Below are 21,300 nucleotides of genomic sequence, written 5' to 3'. Positions count from 1 at the left end.
ATGAGTTTGAACAGCGGTATCCTACTGTTGCCTTTATTTATTCCTATAGGCTGCACACGGAATCAGATTGAACCATTTGAAGCTTAACGGAGTAGATGCCTACCCTCACGTGGAATTAATGATAAATACTTTTCAAAAATCTTTACTAAGCATCTAGGACTTGATGGATCATTTTTCTGCGTTATGCGTTTAACATCAATATTTGTATAAGCACACCTTGTACATTCTTGCACAGCCTCCCAGTATAATGCAGTTACTTTCTACTATTCGTATCAACGGAAATGCGATAGGGGGGCTCGCGAGTATAAATATTTTTTTTCTAATATAGGATTTCGATATTTGTTTCTATAAATAAACTTTATCCTATACCTAATAGAAAAATAAAATAAAAATATGGTGTCGCCACTCAGTTAAGCTCACAATCTGCCTCCGAAAGAAGTATACATTTTTGTTAATGTCCTTTTTATCTGTTGAACTAATAGGAGAAATATATGTATTGAAATAAAAAAAGAACTAAATTACAGAAATCGCGTAAATTTTAGAATTATTTAGTTTATGTACAGCCTATTTGAAAACAATAATAACAAAATATAGGTCACCGATGAGTTAAAAAAGATATTTCAATTTTAATGCCCAAAAATATGGAATGTTTGCACCAAAGGGAGATAATTTGGAGCTTTTTCAATGATATAAACATTTTAAAAGTCATCTGGGGCCAAACCGAATCGATTTTTTATGGTTGATTTTTGTACCATACCATAAGTAATAACTAATAGTGTAATAAATAAAATTTGTAATGAAAAAAACAAATGTTTAATTTGCGAGCCTCCTTAAATAACTACAAACATCTGTATCCTATTGCTAAAACCTAACAAACAGGGTTTTATCTATATAAAAATGTAGGAAGTAGATGCAACTCATCAGTCCCCCCCCCCCCCATTTCCATCCACCATTGAAATTTTATATATGGATAAGGAGCCGAAAATCGACGGGTGGTAGCAGACTCACACACGACAGGCTCGGTTTCAATTTTCACTAAATCCTGGGTAGGTAAAAGCATGAGACCATCCTCAGACACTTCTTCATGCAATTCAAAATTACCAATTCCAACATGTTTATTCATTATAAGGTTTCAGAGCTGAATTGCAGAATTACAGAATAAATAGAAACTTTTTACAGTAAAAAAAAGGACTCACCAATCAGTCGTGCAAGACGGTTACAATATATGTAAATATATATTGCTTCAGGGGTCATTTGTTGTAACTGATATTTGAGAACTATATTCATTCAGAGCATTTACAGAACATACAATTAAACAATAATAGAGCCTATATGTTCTAAGTTTGTAACAGAATGATAATACCTGTCTTCGCTCGTACTTATTCATGAAGACATGGATTATCATTCTCTTACATATACTTATTGCTAACCATCATATATTCGACTAGTTTATATATACATATATATATAAGATAAATAACAAAGACTGTAATGATGCTCTGACCGGCACTATAGCCAATTCGACATATATTGTAAATATAGTATATTGTATAAGTCAGTAAACCAAAGAAACAAAAACTGTTCTGATAACACTAATATCTTCATAAGGTAGTGCAAATATGAGCAGTGATTACACATATAAAATTCATAAATACAACTGTAACATAAACCAGTCTTCAAAATGCAGAAATACACTCGTACATGTACTATCGAACTAGTCAGCAGGCTTCATACATAAGATTTGTGACACGGGGATATTTAAATTACCCCTGGTAATTCTTCAACCGGTTTCTTTTGGGTACTTTAAATTATTAGTTCTGGAATAAAATCATTCACAAAACGTACATAACATATACTAGTCTTGTATGTATCGTGCCAGCTATGTCGATTCAGGTAAATAAAAAGACTTGATAAATGTCATTTGTTTTTAGCATTTTTCAGAATTAACCTTCGCCGAGGAACGCTGAAACGAAATATTTAGAAGCCAGTGATGTATAAACATAATAAATAATAAGTAACGTTGTGTTCTCTATTATGACTATATACCATACATTGATTTTTCTATCAGAAGGAAAAAATAAGTTTATAATGGCATGTATATAACCTTTTTGATTGGTTAGTTAAGCAAACACATCCTTCCAACTATTATCTGGCATCACATGCAATATAAATATTATATTTGTTCTAATTTAAAGTGACGAAACACTGACTACTTGGCTAGTGATACCCGGTTAAAATACCTGTCAACCTGTAACTTTTAAATGTAGTAAAGCTCATTGTAAGTTGATAAAAAAAACAGTTTGCCTACCTTAGCTATTTCTTTTTGGTTTATTGCCGGACTGCACACTTAGGAGAAAGCAATTGGTAGCGATGGTTTCAAATTAAAGTTTGTGTACTTGAGTTTTATTTACATACATCAGGAATATTTATGTAAAAACATTGAAAAGCTAGGAAAAGCTGTAAAAATATAGCAATGTTATGAGGTATGTAAGCATGTACACGGATTCAAATAGAAAATGCAGATTTATCTACGTATAAGGCAAACTTTGCCTCAGGAAGTGTAAATATAGCCTTTAATGAATGTCTTAATTTATCAAGAATTCATTGTAGTAAATCATGTCAGTACCGACGTATTATGTACAGAGTAAAAATATGCATATACGTGTTACATACTAAATATACTCATTATCAATACCAGGGTTGAAATTGTATATTTGCGCCAGACGCACGTTTATTCTACAAAAGTCTCATCAGTGACGCTCGAATAAAAAAATGTTAAAAAGGCCAAATGAAGCACAAAGTTGATGAGCATTGAGGACCACAAAAAGTAATCAATTGCGGTAGAAAAGCCTAAGGGGGTGCAAGTACTAAGTTTTCTGCGTTGTGATAATGGATTGAGATACAAATACATACTAATCGTACATAGGGTCTTATTCAAAAGGTTTTACATAAACTGAATGCTTGTGACAATATAGATTTCTTCAGTTATAGTATGTCAAATTAACATGTGAAAAAGTATTATTTTAAAGGGATTAAAAGATCTTTCTTATGTAAACGGACTTAACATTTAATAAAATATGCCTTGTTTAAAGTATAGTATAAACATTTTTGGGTTCTGGGAACTTGTAAGATCGATTTTAATTTGTTTAAAATGTGAACGAATTGAATACAAAAACATCAATGTTTCAATTTGTCGGATTGCTATAATGCGTTTAATAAAGTAAGTGAAATTCATTATAAGTTACAATTAGCCAATGCTATATTTGTTAAGGATAAATAATAAATAAAAAATAGTTAACAATTATTAATCAGATGTAAAAGTAGAAATTAACAAAAAATTTTGCATAATATTAAAATCAATCGGGTCCAGGACCAATCCAGTATATCTTATCATAATCCTTCGTTTTTAAATCAATTTCCTTTGTGCATACATTTAGAGTAATTAAGAGCTGGTAAACGTAGTGTATGATAAATATTTCCGGTTATGGAATACATTCTTCTGCATTTATTTCCATATTTTTCTAGAAATTCACACAATTGCATGTTTGTAGTTTAATTATTGTGTGCATATTAAAAAAAAAAAGGTGTTTCGGTTACGGTCATGTAGACCTAGGCTTATCCTCATCAGGTATCCCTATCCTATATGTTTCCTTCTTTGTAGTATGTAAAATAGTTCCAATTTGATTTTTCTTATAGGGATACGACACCTGTTTATACATTCGTTTTTTTATCTTTTTTCTTCTTTCTATTTTTTTGGTATTGTTTCCTCTTTTTTTATCAATAAGCTTTGCAGTTAGTTTATTGTTCTTTATAGTTTTTTCTTTATTGATTTCGTGTTGATATAATTTTTCCTTCTTTGAATTAGTTAAATACTCTTTTAGATTATTATGTCTCTTTGTATGTAAAACGTTTTCTCATTGCTTTTAATACTTTATTTGAGATATTAAATATCTTTTTTTGTTATTCTATTTGAGAACAATTTAGTTATTAAAGCAGCGTCTATTTGAGAGTTTACTTTGTATTTGCTATTCTATTAATAGCAGTCTCTATTTGAGAGATTTGTTTTTGTTCTTTTTGAGAATAACTTGTATTTATCAATCCTTAGAGTATCAATCTCTATTTGAGAGATGATTATTACTGTTTTATCAATCTCTATTTGAGAGATTATTATTACTGTTTTATCAATCCCTATTTGAGAGATGATTATTACTGTTTTTTCCCAAAAACAAAAGCAGTCTTTATTTGAGAGATTACTTTATTTTTGCTATTCTATTAATATCTCTTTTTGAGAGATTATTATATGTTGCTATTCTACTTGAGAATAACTTGTAATATCAAACTATATTTGTAAGACGATTATAACTGGTTGTTTTAACAAAAATAAGACACAATAGTTCTTTACTTTCGATGTTATAGCATAAACATAGATCCTGTCATGTGTGATAGATAAGTATGTGTATTTCATCAGTCAAATATTTCTATCTAATTACTGCCACGTGATTACAAGATCTCGTATGCTGATTGGTTGATTCTATATACGTCACAGATGCATGCACGTGTGTTTTTGACATCACCTGACCTAAACTATATCTTAAAATAGTTCAGGATTGTCCGTAACATATACATATAATAATGTATTATTTTCTTCTTCTGGATCGATATTACTAATGTAAAATAGAAAATCCTTTACATACATTGTATATATATATATCTCGTATCTCTATTAAAATAATAGTATAATTTATTGGTCAGCTAAATAATTATAGTTTGATAGTTAAAGTCAATTAGTATGTTTCATTTAGAAAAAAAAACTATTATTTGTCAGCGTTCGAACCTATAATTATTGTAATATTCGTATATACAGGTGGTCGAATCCCCATGAGAATCAAATCTGAACTAGTGACTTGTAGGTATAAGTCAAGAACTTTATAACATTCTTTTGATGCAATTAATATTTCTTGTCATTTCACATTAATTGACATAACCTGCCAAAAACAAATGTAGAAGTTTTGTAAATTTTCTTTTAGACAATACGAGAACAAAAATTGTTGATGAAAGAAGACATGTTGAAGACGATCAAAAATGAGATGTTGAAGATAAACCACGACAATTTGAAAGAGATAAAATCTATGGTTTGTTATCTTCTTGCAAGCATTCATACAAATAGTAACATTACTCATTACTAATATAACTGGATTATATTTAATTTAGTTCGAAATGTTGTTATGTTGTAATGTTACACCACTACCCCATGTTAGGGGAGGGTTGGGATCCCGCTTGTTTAACACCGCCACACTCTGTATGTATATGCCCATCCCAAGTCAGGAGCCTGTAATTTAGTGGTTGTCGTTTATTGATGTGTTACATCTTTGAACGTTGATTTTGTGCACATAACTTAGGCCGTTAGATTTCTCGTTTGAATTGTTTCACATTTGTCATTTCGGGGCCTTTTGTAGATGACTATGCAGTATGGGCTTTGCTCGTTGTTGAAGGCCGTACGTTCACCTATAGTTGTTGATTTCGTCTCCTTTCCGAAACTTTTCTGCCACAATATCTTTCACTAGATATATAGTTTATCAAGAAACATCAAGGTAAAAGCAGCGCTAGTTGATAAATCCTATGAACAATGGGAATCTATATTTTAAAATCGACTTTATTCAACTTTCAATTTTCTTAAATTCAAGAAAAACAGCATAATTAAACCTGCCAGGTCAAATATTCTTGTTACAAGTAGGTACATTGCCTCTTAAAGAGAGGCAAAAGATACCAGAGGGACAATCAAGCTCATAGTTTGAAAATAAATTGACAACGCCATGGCTAAAAATGATAGTACACAGGATACAACATAGAAATCTAAAAACTAAGTAATACGAGCATCACATAAAAATGGGGGTGATATCAGGTGCTCCGGAAGGGTTAGTAGATCATGCTTCACATATGGCACCTGTTGTGTTGTTCATGTTATTTCAAACCAATAAATAGTCATTTCATTTATTTTCTTTTGTTACATCTTCTGACATCGGACTCGGACTCCTCTTGAACTGAATTGTAATGTGCGTATTGTTATGCGTTTACTTTTCTACATTGGCTAGAGGTATAGGGGAAGGGTTGAGATCTCATAAACATGTTTAACCCCGCTGCAAGTTTGCGCATGGCCCAAGTCAGGAGCCTCTGGCCTTTGTTAGTCTTGTATGCTTTTTAATTTTAAGTTTCTTGTGTATAATTCGGAGTTAAGTATGACGTCCATTATCACTGTACTAGTATACAACTAAAGGAAACCAACGGAAACCAACGGATAAGGAAGTTTCTCGCTACATTGAAGACCTATTGAACCGAGCATATGTGCTTTACAAACACTACACTCCATACATCGTGTTACATCCATAGATTAAGCCGTTAATGAAAAACATCACAGGCCGAAAGATATATTTTATATGGTTTAGGTCTAAGGTTGTTGACATTGTAGATGGTGTTAAGTCGTTAATATTATAACAGTTTTAAGTTATTCATTTTATGTATCGTTTCAAATGGACTTTAATTGGTAGCTTTACATGTGTGTTTTGATAGTTGATTTCTGAAACTAGGATTTCTAGATTCAAACTTCATAAATGCATTAAAGAAGTTAAAAGCAGTAAGAGGTTTGTATTATATATCTGATATTTACATCTTCAAGAAAGTGTTTATAATGCTTATCTAAGAAAAGTAGCATGAATGTTAATAATATTATGGCAATCCTATGGACAAAATGGTGATTATCAAATCAAAAAGCGAAATGGAATCAACATTTTAAGTACCTTAATGTTTTAAGGTAAGAAATTCGAAGTGAATTTTAAAATTTCAGTTAAAATTTCGGATAACATATAAGTTAATTATTCTAAATAAGATTTCAGTGAGTATGTTAAGGTAAATTTGCGAAAAAAGTTTTTTTTTTGTTTTTAATTGAATTCCAAAATATTAGATAAAAACCTTGATTGCCAATCATCCCCTCATTAATAAAAAGATACAGAAGCCAACGTTGTGTTATTATCTCAATCACTATAAAAACAAACAGATATATAAAAAAACATTTACCATGACACAATAACACAATGATGGGATGTAAAAGTACAGAGCCGCACCATAAGAGTGAAACACAAAAATGCACACAGACAAAACACTTAAGCAAATCGAAAGACAAGAATACAGAAACATTATTTAAATAAAACACAAATTCGTGATTGTATCAATCTTTGCTTGGAATACAGCATCATATTCGTAAAGGACCCCAATATTGTTTAAAAGTGATTTGAACAGCGTGATCCTTAAAGTACAAATCTAAAAAGTTTACTCTTTATGAAAATTTTAAAAAAATATGTCAAATAGTTCTTATATATAACAAAAGTAATGATGATAATGAAAACAATGTTTCTGTAGAACAAGAAGTTTTTAGAAGATATGATGACAAAAAAGAAATCAATACAAAGTTGTTCAGACATTTTGTTACGTTATATGTGATAAATATATATATATAATATGTATGCATTTATATATGTAATGTGTTTTCATTTTGAAATCATGTGTCTAACATCTAATGATTTTTGTACAATAAACTGTATTTCTTTCAATAATCTTAAATGCTTTATTGGAAAAGGTGGCGGGGGAGGAGGCGGCTATGTTTAGTTTAGTTTTGTTTCTGTTTCTTTTTGTGTGGAACTGTAGTGTAGAGGAATTGTAAATTCTCATCGATTTGTGAAGTTTTGTAATGTTTTGTTTTAAAAAATGTGATGTAGATACATAATTCATCAATTTATTTTTATCATTAAAATGTCAACGACTACTGGAGTATTCGAGTATCCATCCAGCTAGGAGTATTTGTTGTTCTTCACTTGCTTGTTATATACATATTAGTTAATGTGAATGTATAAACTGTATGTGTTCAAAGCTAAACAATGTCTAATAAAGGTGGGGCGAAAGATACCAAAGGGACAGTCAAACTCATAGATCGAAAATAAAACACCGTGGTCAAATCAAAAAAAAAAACAATCGAATAATAGTACACAAGGCACAACATAGAAAACTTAAGACTAAGCAACACGAACCCCAAGTTGATAAGGATGAAGCGAATGCTTTTTACAGAGATATTGGTAAATGTTGGATTTGTTTGCCATTATTAACAGATGTCCTTTAATTATTGTGTATGTCTTGCTTAATAAACTGTTATTGCTATTCATATAACAAGAATTTCTTTATAGTTTCGATAACTATGTGGTGTTAAACGGTAAGGATTCTCTCAAAATTAAAATTTCCGAAAAATGCAATAGAAAATAAACCCCAAGTTGATAAGGATGAAGCGAATAATTTTTACAGAGATGTTGGTAAATGTTGGATTTGTTTGCCATTATTATCAAATATCCTTTAAATATTGTGTATGTATTGCATAATAAACTGATTATGCTATTCATATAACAATAATTTCTTTATACATTCTATAATTATATGGTGTTAAACGGTAAGGATTCTCTCAAAATTAAAATTTCCGAAATATGCAATAGAAGATTAAACGACATTTACATTCACGCATCATTGTAAATATTGTAACGTTTGTGGGTCATCGTAAATTCCCCTTTTTCTATTTTTAGATACTATATATAACTATAGTTGTCCGGTCACTTTTTCGCGGGGATCGTTTATCTCGTGCTTGAACTCAATGTCCAGACTTGGATATTTAAACCTCGTCAGGGCAGTATTTCTTTAGATTGGGGAAAACTTTCGTACTGGTAAGTTGTACTTTAAATTTCAATTTATTTTGTATTTCGATGTTTGACTTAAATATTTATTTCTTTACATTTGATATATTCTTTTCGGTCTCGTAGTCAAACAGTTCTAAAATGTTAAATTTACGTTTCTGTTCAAGAATAAATAGAGGGAATTGTACACTAGCTTGATATTTTATGATTTCGGGTTTATAAAGAGATGGGTTTCATTTTGATAGCGATATTTAGACAGAGGGTTAATCCGAGGGATATTTTGGAGTAACGGTCGTCAATCTACGGGATTGTTCGTGCCTAATTACTCTGAAATAGAATTTTGTATTATCGCATGTTTTGGTTTTGGATCTTGAACTGGTCAATTTTATTGAAAAACGTCTTTCAAACATTGCTCTGGTTGGATTGAAAACTAAACGGAAAATGCGATGGTTTTTTTTTACTGGATCGATTTTTGTTCCCTAGTCATAGAATAATGAGATTCATGTTCTAGTCTAACAAAGTCGGTGGGAACCAGTGGGTATAATTATTTTGTCTCGGAAGGTTGACGTCACAACTTGATTGATTGAATTTAGTTAAAAACGAATAGTGTACAGCTCTCAATATTTAAAGTAAACGGACACCTCAAAATTCTAGTATTTTATTTTATTCAATTAGATAGCACTAAGGCCAAACGCTTCTTTGAAATGGTTAACTTGTATGGGTATTTTTCACCGCATTGTTTGTCCAAAAAAGGGGAAGTTCGAAAGTGTATTGAAATTCTAAATTGATATTTTTGCCCTGGAGATACCGCGATATGATTTATGTATTTATGTTGTCTTTGTCTATTAAATATGAAACTGTTTTATGAATTTTGGTCATTTGTTATATGAGCAAATACATTGCTTGGCAAATCGTCATCACTGGTCATTTTTAGGTTTCTTATTCCTGTCATTATTGAATTTACTGTTTCGTTGTATTGTCAGTATGCTGTCAGAAGTCCTGGAGCGAAAGCACAGGCCGAACCCTCTCTACCAGTAACGTAAATGGCTGAGCTAGCAGGGTATAATGTCATGAGACAGATTATGAATGAAAAATACGTTTACACACGAAAACCCAATTACGTTGCATTGGCGCCCACGTAGGGACCCCAGCTTTACTAGAGTCCCCCCGATTCGCTAGCTTTAGGACCTTTCATTTCATTTTCGAACTTCCGCACCTCATTGCTTTGATTTTATTTTAATCTCGAGAAAATTGGTAGCGACAGTGGAAGGCTGAGCTTGTAATATAAATTGTATAGCTTGTCAGATTTTTCACCGGCTGTGTAACATAATGTTGTTATCATTCATTTCATGTTCATAAAAATAAAATAAAAAAAAGTTTATTTCGTAATGTTTTTTTTTTTTACCTTGCCGACAGTGTATGTATTTGTCGTGCCTCCTTATCTGCGAAGTATAACTATAGTCGAACGATTATATTGGTGGGTTTATTTCTATGAACAATCTGTATGTTGAAAGTTTGATTCTGACTCCTGACCCAGGTCAGAACCTACGCTTGTGAATAATATTCTTGACTGCAGCAAGGATGCGTTATGCTGAAAAACTATTTTATATATGTGCGGAATAACGGAATTTGGACTATTTACAGTCATTGTGTGTCATGAACTGATACTTTGTTAAGATAGGGGGGTACGAAACCTTTGTTTCTGTATGTTGGCAAATTTGAATATTTCCATAGATTGTTTTAATAAAAGGTCATATTCATTGAAAGGTTGATATATGTTGTAAATTACGTATGAGTGATTTTTTTTTACAAGTCCATGCATAGACTTGTTGTGAATAAGGAATTGTTTTCTACACAGCCGGTGCCTTCATACTTGAATATACTATTATATATCATATATATTAAGGGGTTTAGTATACATTTTTTCAGGGTTATTCTATTTATTCAGATGTTCATTTTTTATGAATTGACTTCAGATTTGCGTCTTGCGTGAATGGTCAATTTTGCCTGCGCATGGACGTTAATCTTAGTCAAACGTATTCATTGGGAGGAATTTAAACTTAACTCAAGTAATTTGGGAAGGTAATAACCTGATATGTTAATATGTAAACATTATTGAGTTTGGTGATGAAAGTTGGCCTTCCACTGGTGCTCTCTATAATATGGATAGTATATTTACGGTGTCTTGTGATGACATATGTTTATTTATATATATGGTAAAAGATTATTGCAGTGTAGATTGCATGTGATGATGATATATAGAAAAAGTCAGTGTGCTGAACCCAATTTTAGAGGTGCATAAAAAAAAGTACACGAATACATTATTTTTTAATCTTATTCATGTAAATCATATACATGACAGTAAATACATGATTTTATGATTCACCCATGCACATGACCAGTTGAACATTAGTATACAGTTGAAACTGCCTGGATATAATATACATAGAAAGTATTAGCTTTGCTCTGGCCATACATCGCTACCATAAGCTTTGGTGGTGCAGTAGTTTTAAGCTGAATATAGATGATTTATGAATAATATTGATACGTGAACTAAGATTCACAGTATGGCAGTATACATATAGATATATATAGAGTCATGGGTGAAAAAAAAATGCACTCTGAAATAAAAGAATAGCATTTGCACGTGATTGTTATCTTTCTTATGTTTTAATAGTTAGCTTACTGTACTTCTGAAGTTGGGTTTAGTACACACATCATACACACTTATTTAACTTCATTGCATTTGATATATTGATTTATAGTATATTTTGTATTGGTCATACTGTTTAATTTCATGATTGTTTTGTTCTGGTAGCACAATCATGTAATCGGTACTGATTTTCTCGAAAATAATTGCTTGGCCTTAGTTCATTTCAGATTACATGTATCCAAAATTACGTTAATTTAGTATTTTTACCTTCCCCAATCTCCGTGCTCTGCACGTAAAATGTTAATATATGTGGTTGTCGGTATCTCCAAAAACATAAAGATTTTTTTAATTTTTTTTATATTTGATTTGATTCTATTTTTTGTCAGTTATTATTTTTCAGTGTTTGTGCATTATTGGAGTAAAGGAATATTAAAGACGTATATGGATTCAATTCTTAATTAGCATGGAAATATCTGTTGAACGTTTATGATGAAATTGCCTTTAACAATGGAAATGTTTGGACCTTCGTCACCATTTGAACCTTCATCACTATTTGGACATTCATCATTATTTGGACCTTCATCACTATTTGGACCTTCGTCACCATTTGTACCTTCATCACTATTTGGACCTTCGTCACAATTAAGACCTTCATCACTGTTTGGACCTTCTTGGACATTTATCAACATTTAGACTTTGAAATTTAAAATTATATACAATAAATTGCACATTTTCAACTGTTTAAAGACAACCGTGTCTTGTCCTTTAAATTGTCTTACTATGTTGTCAAATCGCGGACGATTTGTTTTCTGGGTAGGGGGTATTGTACCGTTTGTGGGTCATCGTAAATTCCCCTTTTTCTATTTTTAGATACTATATATAACTATAGTTGTCCGGTCACTTTTTCGCGGGGATCGTTTATCTCGTGCTTGAACTCAATGTCCAGACTTGGATATTTAAACCTCGTCAGGGCAGTATTTCTTTAGATTGGGGAAAACTTTCGTACTGGTAAGTTTTACTTTAAATTTCAATTTATTTTGTATTTCGATGTTTGACTTAAATATTTATTTCTTTACATTTGATATATTCTTTTCGGTCTCGTAGTCAAACAGTTCTAAAATGTTAAATTTCCGTTTCCGTTCAAGAATAAATAGAGGGAATTGTACACTAGCTTGATATTTTATGATTTCGGGTTTATAAAGAGATGGGTTTCATTTTGATAGCGATATTTAGACAGAGGGTTAATCCGAGGGATATTTTGGAGTAACGGTCGTCAATCTACGGGATTGTTCGTGCCTAATTACTCTGAATTAGAATTTTGTATTATCGCATGTTTTGGTTTTGGATCTTGAACTGGTCAATTTTATTGAAAAACGTCTTTCAAACATTGCTCTGGTTGGATTGAAAACTAACCGGGAAATGCGATGGTTTTTTTTTTACTGGATCGATTTTTGTTCCCTAGTCATAGAATAATGAGATTCATGTTCTAGTCTAACAAAGTCGGTGGGAACCAGTGGGTATAATTATTTTGTCTCGGAAGGTTGACGTCACAACTTGATTGATTGAATTTAGTTAAAAACGAATAGTGTACAGCTCTCAATATTATAAGTAAACGGACACCTCAAAATTCTAGTATTTTATTTTATTCAATTAGATAGCACTAAGGCCAAACGCGTCTTTGAAATGGTTAACTTGTATGGGTATTTTTCACCGCATTGTTTGTCCAAAAAAGGGGAAGTTCGAAAGTGTATTGAAATTCTAAATTGATATTTTTGCCCTGGAGATACCGCAATATGATTTATGTATTTATGTTGTCTTTGTCTATTAAATATGAAACTGTTTTATCATATTGGTCATTTGTTATATGAGCAAATACATTGCTTGGCAAATCGTCATCACTGGTCATTTTTAGGTTTCTTATTCCTGTCATTATTGAATTTACTGTTTCGTTGTATTGTCAGTATGCTGTCAGAAGTCCTGGAGCGAAAGCACAGGCCGAACCCTCTCTACCAGTAACGTAAATGGCTGAGCTAGCAGGGTATAATGTCATGAGACAGATTATGAATGGAAAATACGTTTACACACGAAAACCCAATTACGTTGCAATATAACGGAATTTGATGAGACTGTTAACAAAGTGAGAGGATTAGCGCTGTAAAACCAGGTTAAATCCACCATTTTCTACATTAGAAAATGACTGTAACAAGTCAGGAATATGACAGTTCTTGTCCATTCGATTTTGATGTGTTTTGTCATTTGATTTTGCCATGTAATTATGGACTTTCCGATAAGATTTTCCTCTAAGTTCAGTATTTTTGTGATTTTACTTTTTACGATGAAATATAGAAATCGTATATTGCACCAAATGTCAACCACAAGTTTTAATGACAAAATAATTATACAATGTTAATCGTTTCACTGTTAAAAGAATAATTCTCAATTTGAAATTTTCTCTTTCCTATAATAGTCTTAGAAATTATAATAGTCATTAGACATGTGTTTATCAAAGTAATGGGTTACTTGATGACGTAACGGTTTGGTGATTGTTTACCATAAACACCTGTTTTTGGTTTTAATAAACACATGGTTTGTGTTAATGTTATGATTCGACGATTTATATCCTGAATGTGGATTAAATGGGTATATGCAACTCATCTGACTCGTGACAAGCATTATTGTAAAAGTATAATTTAAGGGGTGTGAGTAATTCTGGTGATACGAAGTTTTCTCTGGTTATAAAGTTTTCTCTGGTTATAAAGCAGCATTTCGTTATTGTGGCATGTCTGACTAAGAAAAATCACTTGATTCAAACCATGAATCATTGGCTGGCCCTAATGTGCATACGTTGTCTGTGTTTAATACTTCACACTGATAGACATATATTGCCGAGAAGACTTCTACATTTCCTAAGAAAAGGGCATTTATTATGGAAACTTTGCAACCACACTTTTTCAGTCAATCTTCAAGATGAAATAAACAAAATACAGTCTAGTTTCAATTGCATGTGATATCATGGGCGACCATGTTAAATGGCAGATGTGAAACCCGGCAGAAGATGCAGCAGGTCTTTCATTTCTATAAGGTGTTATCCTCATAGTTAAGAAGCAGAATAAACTCATCTGCGTTGAAAAAAAAGTATTCCGTAAGCTTAAAACCCGATTTACGGCCGATTCTAAAAACGGGAAAAGCATTAGTTCAGCAAATAAGGAAACTATCTGATCCTTATAAAACCGCTGCAGCTACAGCTCTAATTGTTTCAGTTTCAATCAACAACATCACGAAAGACTAATTTAAAACAGTATCAACAATAGCCCTCCATTTGGACCAGCGGATAGTGAAAACCTTATCTGATGGCATCTGTTACAACTGCACCAAGCTTCAGTGGTTCTGTGTTTTCATTTTAGGAAACTCCTACATTTGTGACATTTAAGAATAACAAATCTGCAAATTATGAAGGTGATGCACTTTGAGAATAACTGAATTTCGCATGTGTTATTGAAATTCCATTTAAACCGTTTAATGTCAATCAGCTAAGTGTTGTTGTTCAAAGTTCAGGCAAAACATTTTGATATTAGGTTTAAGTGAAATGAATGTTTTAATTGAAATATGTAATTTTAAGTTTTGAATGTGAAATTATTTAAAATAATATTGCTATAAATATGCATTCTATTATTAGTCTGGATATTTCCTTCATGACGTATGTATTAATCAACAAATATATTCAGGATTATGCTGAAACAATACATTCAACTGCTTTACTATGTAGCCGTTTCGTTTATCATCTGCACAATACCTGTTATAAATATGTAAACAACCAATCGAAAATATTGGCATGGAAATGACGGGGTTATTGTTTATTACTTAGATGATGAACTTAGAGTGAGTAAAAATAAACTAGAAGCTGCGAAATGTCTATCTCTGAACAATCCCATTGATAACAAGCATGTGTTTAAAATCAGAAAGGCAAATCTACTTTTTAACCAGTACACTATTTAGAATAGTTAAGTTTAGTTTGAGTTGTGTATGATTTACCAATTTATATATACACTTATATCATTGATTGATATTTTTAATAACTTAACAAAATGTACAGCGATAAAATAAGCTGAGGTGCCAAGATGAATAATTTCAATATGTATAGTCATGGGTAACATAAAACTGTAAATAACCTGTAATTCACACTTGTTAATGGAAATCAGATCGTAATAAGATTTAAAGTTAAATTTTGAAAGATGAGCGGAAGATACCAGATAAACATTCGAAAATAAAATGACAACGCCATGGCTTAAACAGAAAATACAAAGAGACAAATATAAACACACAATTCACATTTACGAAAACTAAAGACTAAGCAAAACAAAAACCGGGGGTGATATTAGGTGCTACGAAAGGGTAAGCAGATACTGCTCACGATGCCACGATGGTGTAATTAATTAACTCACATTTTGGCTAAAATTAAGCAACAGCTGGTTGAATCTCTTTTTCCTGTGACATGACCTGAAAAACTTACAACTTTATATAAGTAGTAACTTGTGGGACAGACAGGACGACGTAATTACAGAAGAAATTAAGAATACCTTTACCGCTTTTGAAGACCTAAAAAATTAAAAGTTTGATTTACCACATTTGAATTAGCATTATCAAAATCTAAAATTTACAATGTATTAAACATCGTTAACATTATATCCTATACTGATTTTCTTGATAGAGGATTGCTGCTCACAAGAAAGCTATTTAACCAAGAGTTCCAAATGGTTAAGTAAAAGTTATCCCTTCGTAAACGGACGCCATCATGAGTTGGTTGACCGTTATGGAATAACCGTTTCACAGATGATATCGGATATGTTCCTTATGTCAACGTCACTACAATCCACTTTCCCTTTCACCATGAATATCACCTACAGAATTATACTATTAACCTGGTGTTAAATAACACGAGCAACACGACGGGTGCCACATGTGGAGCAGGATATGCTAACTCTCTGGAGCATCTGGAAACTACCCAAGTTTTTTGGTGATTTTTTTGTTATTAGTTTTCTATTTTGTATCTCGTGTACTATTATTTGTCTGTTTGTCTTTTGATTTTTTAGCCATGGCGTTGTCAGTTCCTTTTCAATTGTTTCTAAAAAAAATTAAAAAGTCATAATTGTGTTTAAAGTTCAAAAACACATTTTTTGCACACACAACATAATGTTTAGATTGATTTGGTTTCGTCACTGGCATGCACTCGTTTCAAATAGTATAACACGTTTTTTTGAATGACAGTGTTTATGCTCGAGTACACCTCCTTCGATATCGGCCTAGATATCGAAAAAAATCAGCTTCGAATTTGGCTTTGAAATTGTCACGCCATCAATATTGCAACCATAACACTTTCTATGAACAGGCTATGAAAAGATCTGCAAGAAAATCACTATTAATGTATAAATAAAAACATCATCTGGCAGTGTTTTAAAAACGACGCGTTGGTGTTTTCTGTATTTTAATATTTGCACGTGTGAAAGGTTTACAACACTTTTGTAAAAGGTCAATACTACCATTATTAGTTGTCGTTTTGTTTAAAATTCACCATGTAACTTATTCAAACGGTGTTCGCTCAACATTTATGTTGTAGTATGGAGAGTAGATGCTGAATTTCTACTATTAAAAAGAAAGTGATGTAGATTCGTTTTTTTTCACTATTGGTGAAATAATCAAATTGAAAATTATTGTTTTAACATGTTTAATATCTTTATGTTTATAATATCATTCATCCGAATTGATGAAGCTAGAACACACAACTAACATATATGTAGTTTAGGCAAGGTTATACTTTTGGTCCTCTGCGCTCTTCAATTTGTACTATTTCGAACTTTTTTCATCTGAGCGTCACTGGTAAGTCTTGTGTGGACGCAGCGCGCGTCTGGCGTATTAAATTTTAAATCTGGTACCTTTTGTTAGCTCTTATTCGTGTGTGTGTCTGTCCTTTATGTTCTTCCATTCATCTGTATTGTAGTCCTGTCATGTAATGTTGTCATTTTAATGTTATATTTAACATTGCCTCAAAAGCAGGAGGTTCTTCCGTTTACCTGTATGGTAGTCCTGTCATGTAATGTTGTCATTTCAATGTTATATTTAACATTGCAACAAAACCAAGTTCAACCCACCATTTGTTTCTTAAAATGTCCTGTACCAAGTCAGGAAAATTGCCATCGTTATATTATAGTTCGTGTATGTGTGTGTTACATTTTAATCATGTTTTTTTTCTGTTATGTAGTAGTTCTCCTCTTATATTTGATGCGTTTCCCTCAGTTTTAGTTCGTTAATCGGATTTGTTTTTTTCTCAATCGATTTATGAATTTCGAACAGCGGTATACTACTGTTACCTTTTTTTAATAGGACATTTGAACATAAATGACTTAATAAATCAAAATGAAACAGTAATTAGTGCATTGATGACGTCTTTATATAAGAATATTTACAATGAACTCCTACACTAATTTCCCTTCACAAAAATAACTTCTAAGCACATGAAGCATATGTTATGGTAAACTTCTGTAACTTTGTTATACAGATACTGAACCATTCGAAAGCAAAGAAAAATATTAATTTCACCATGACTCCTTATAGCTAAAAAATGTAGATTTATAAAGTGACTACTAAACAAGTATTAAGTTTAAAGATATTTATATTGTTTGTCTTTTGTTGCAAAACATTGCACACTTACACAGATTGTAAAGATTAAGTGGTATTTGACACTGCCGTATTGTTAAAATAAAGTTATCACAAAAAGACTGCATAAGTTGATTAAATCTACAACTATCTATCACATTCTAAAATATGTTATAAATATAAAATGTGTAAGGGAATATATTTCGGTCATCTATTGAATACATGTAAAAGTAGATTAGTACGACAATTATCCATATAATCCTTGTGTTGCAAGTATTAAGTGTTATGATGACATTTAAATATACAAGAATATAAGTAAAGATAATAGAATCACTGGTTCGATGAATTTGCGAAAGTAAATAGGCGTAAGTAATGTAACCTCAAGCAATACAAAATACTTGAGCTTCACCGAGCTTGACAAAAGCACACGCCAAAAGAGCAGTCATGTTGTTCTAAGTTCAAATAATTGAAAGTCATAATATTTAACGCTAAAAACCCAATCGCCAAGATATTCGACTTTATTTCTTACTGAATTAGTTCAAACCACCATTATTATGGCACCCTCAACGGAGTTGGGGTGACATATTGCTTTTCTACGTTTCTTTTTTTCTTATTATGGCACCCTCAACGGAGTTGGGGTGACGTTTTGTTATTCTACGTTTCTTTTTTTCTTATTATTTTTTTTCTTCCACTTTTTTTGTCCAGCTTATATTTTGGAATTGGATGAACCAAATGTTATGGAACTATACCATAATGTTAACCAGCATGTGCAGATTTGCAATCGGGGTATGGCATTTTCAAGATGGCCACGGTTACCATGGAAACAGAACATATGTGAAAAATAAATTTTTTGTTTTTGGTGAATAATTTGAGTATGCCTGATCTTAGAATTATCAAATTTTTATATATTGTTGATGTCCACTATATACAGGTTTAAGAGGATTTTGAGAATCTTTGGAACTACTATATTGCCATGGAAACTAAATATCTTTAGCATTAAACCCTATGGGAAAACCTTAAAGTAGCATTTACTCCGTTAACAAGGAAGGTCAAACTCAATGAAACTACATGGATATGTAACATGGCATGTTTTAAAGTGGCACCTGTCTTTGGAATTTTGGAAATGGTAACCGTTACCATGGAAACAGCAAAAATTTCAAAATACTCCAAACTTTATAAAATTTTACATCAATGTTCATTGACATGTGTAGATGAGCTGTTTGACTTTGGAATTTTCAAAATGGCTGCCGTTACCCTGGCAACGGGGGAAGGGTGCCATCCGTTATTGCTAGCAATTACAAATCTAGTTATGGCACCCTCAACGGAGTTGGGGTGACGTATTGTTATTCTACGTTTCTTTTTTTTCTTATTATTATGGCACCCTCAACGGAGTTGGGGTGACGTATTGTTATTCTACGTTTCTTTTTTTTCTTATTATGGCACCCTCAACGGAGTTGGGGTGACATATTGTTATTGTTCCGTTCTTTTTTTTCTTATTATGTCACCCGATCGACAATGTCGGGTGACATATTGCTATTCCTCTGTTTCTTTTTCACTATTATTATGTCACCCGATCGACAATGTCGGGTGACATATTGCTATTCCTCTGTTTCTTTTTCACTATTATTATTATTATGTCACCCGATCGACAATGTCGGGTGACATATTGCTTTTCCTCTGTTTCTTTGTTATTATTATTATTCTTCCAACTATTTTGTCCGCCACTTTTCTCGGAGCCAATGGAACCAATCATAATGATAGTTAAGTATAATAGGGAACACAAAATTGCGGGTTGCAGTAGGGTCTAAGACCATAAAAGATGGCTGCCGTTTCCATGGAAACGGAACAATTGTGAAAAATTCCACTTTTAGTTTTTTTGGAATAATTTGGAGATGCTTAAACTCAGAATCATCATATTTTAATACAATGAAGGTGCCACCCATATACTGGTTTGGGATGATTTTGGCAATCATTGGAACTACTATGTTGCCATGGATACTACACCAAAAATTTCAAAAATATAAAAATGCTCCAAATTTTTTGAAATTCTAGCATAACGATGAGCAACTTTGGTAGATGTGGAAATTGGCGTTGGAATTTCCAAAATGTCTGCCGTTTCCATGGAAACAATGCAAAAAGGTCAAAATGCTCCAAAAACTTCCGGGTTTGGTGAATAACTTTGGTATGCTTGAACTTAAAATCATCAAATTTTTATACAATATAGTTGTCCACTATATACAGGTTTTGAATGATTATGACAATCATTGGAACTACTCTGTTACCATGGATACAGGATCAAATGTTTCAAAAATTTCAAAATGCTCCAAAATTGATGAAACTTTATAGGATAGTTGACTGGCAAGTCTGGATGAGACTTTTGACTTTGGAATTTCCAAAATGGCCACCGTTGCCATGGAAACTGCAAAAAAGTCAAAATTTCTCAAAATGCTTTGAACTTAATGAAACTTGATATTATTGTTAACTGCCAAGTACAGATGAGACTTTTGACTTTGAAATTTTCAAAATGGCTACCGTTGCCATGGAAACAGCAGAAATGTGATTTTTTTTAAAATGCTCTGAATGTACTGAAAATTTACAGAAAGATGTACTGCAATGAATCTATGTGCATTCACTGTTAAACCATTTTGAAATGGCTGCCGGTTAGTGGCAATAGGGGAAGGGTGACATCCGCTATTGCTTGCAATGGCAATTCTAGTTATTATGTCACCCGATCGACAATGTCGGGTGACATATTGCTATTCCTCTGTTTCTTTTTCACTATTATTATTATTATTATTATGGCACCCTCAACGGAGTTGGGGTGACATATTGTTATTCTACGTTTCTTTTTTTTTCTTATTATTTTTCTTCTTGCAACAAATTTTGTCCAGGGGATTTCTTGAAATCCAATGGACCAATGTCGATGGAACTCTACTATAATAAGGACCCCCACGTGCAGAGTTGCAGTAAGCATGGAATGGTTCAAGATGGCTACCGTTTCCATGGAAACAGAACAAATGTGAAAAAATCTAGTTTTTGGTTTTTGTGAACTGTTTGGATATGCTTTAACTCAGAATCATTATATTTTAATAGAATGTAGGTGCCCACTATATACAGGTTTTGGATGATTTTGGCCCTCATTGGAACTACTATGTTGCCATGGAAACTGCACCAAAAATTTCAAAAATATCAAAATGCTCAAAACTTAATGAAACTTCACAGTAACGATGAGCAACATTGGAAGATGTGGAATTTGGCGTTGGAATTTCC

Source organism: Mytilus edulis, chromosome 6 (genome assembly GCF_963676685.1).
Source record: "Mytilus edulis chromosome 6, xbMytEdul2.2, whole genome shotgun sequence".
In the NCBI taxonomy this organism is placed as follows: Eukaryota; Metazoa; Mollusca; class Bivalvia; order Mytilida; family Mytilidae; genus Mytilus; species Mytilus edulis.
Note: the sequence above shows the minus strand (reverse complement) of the source record.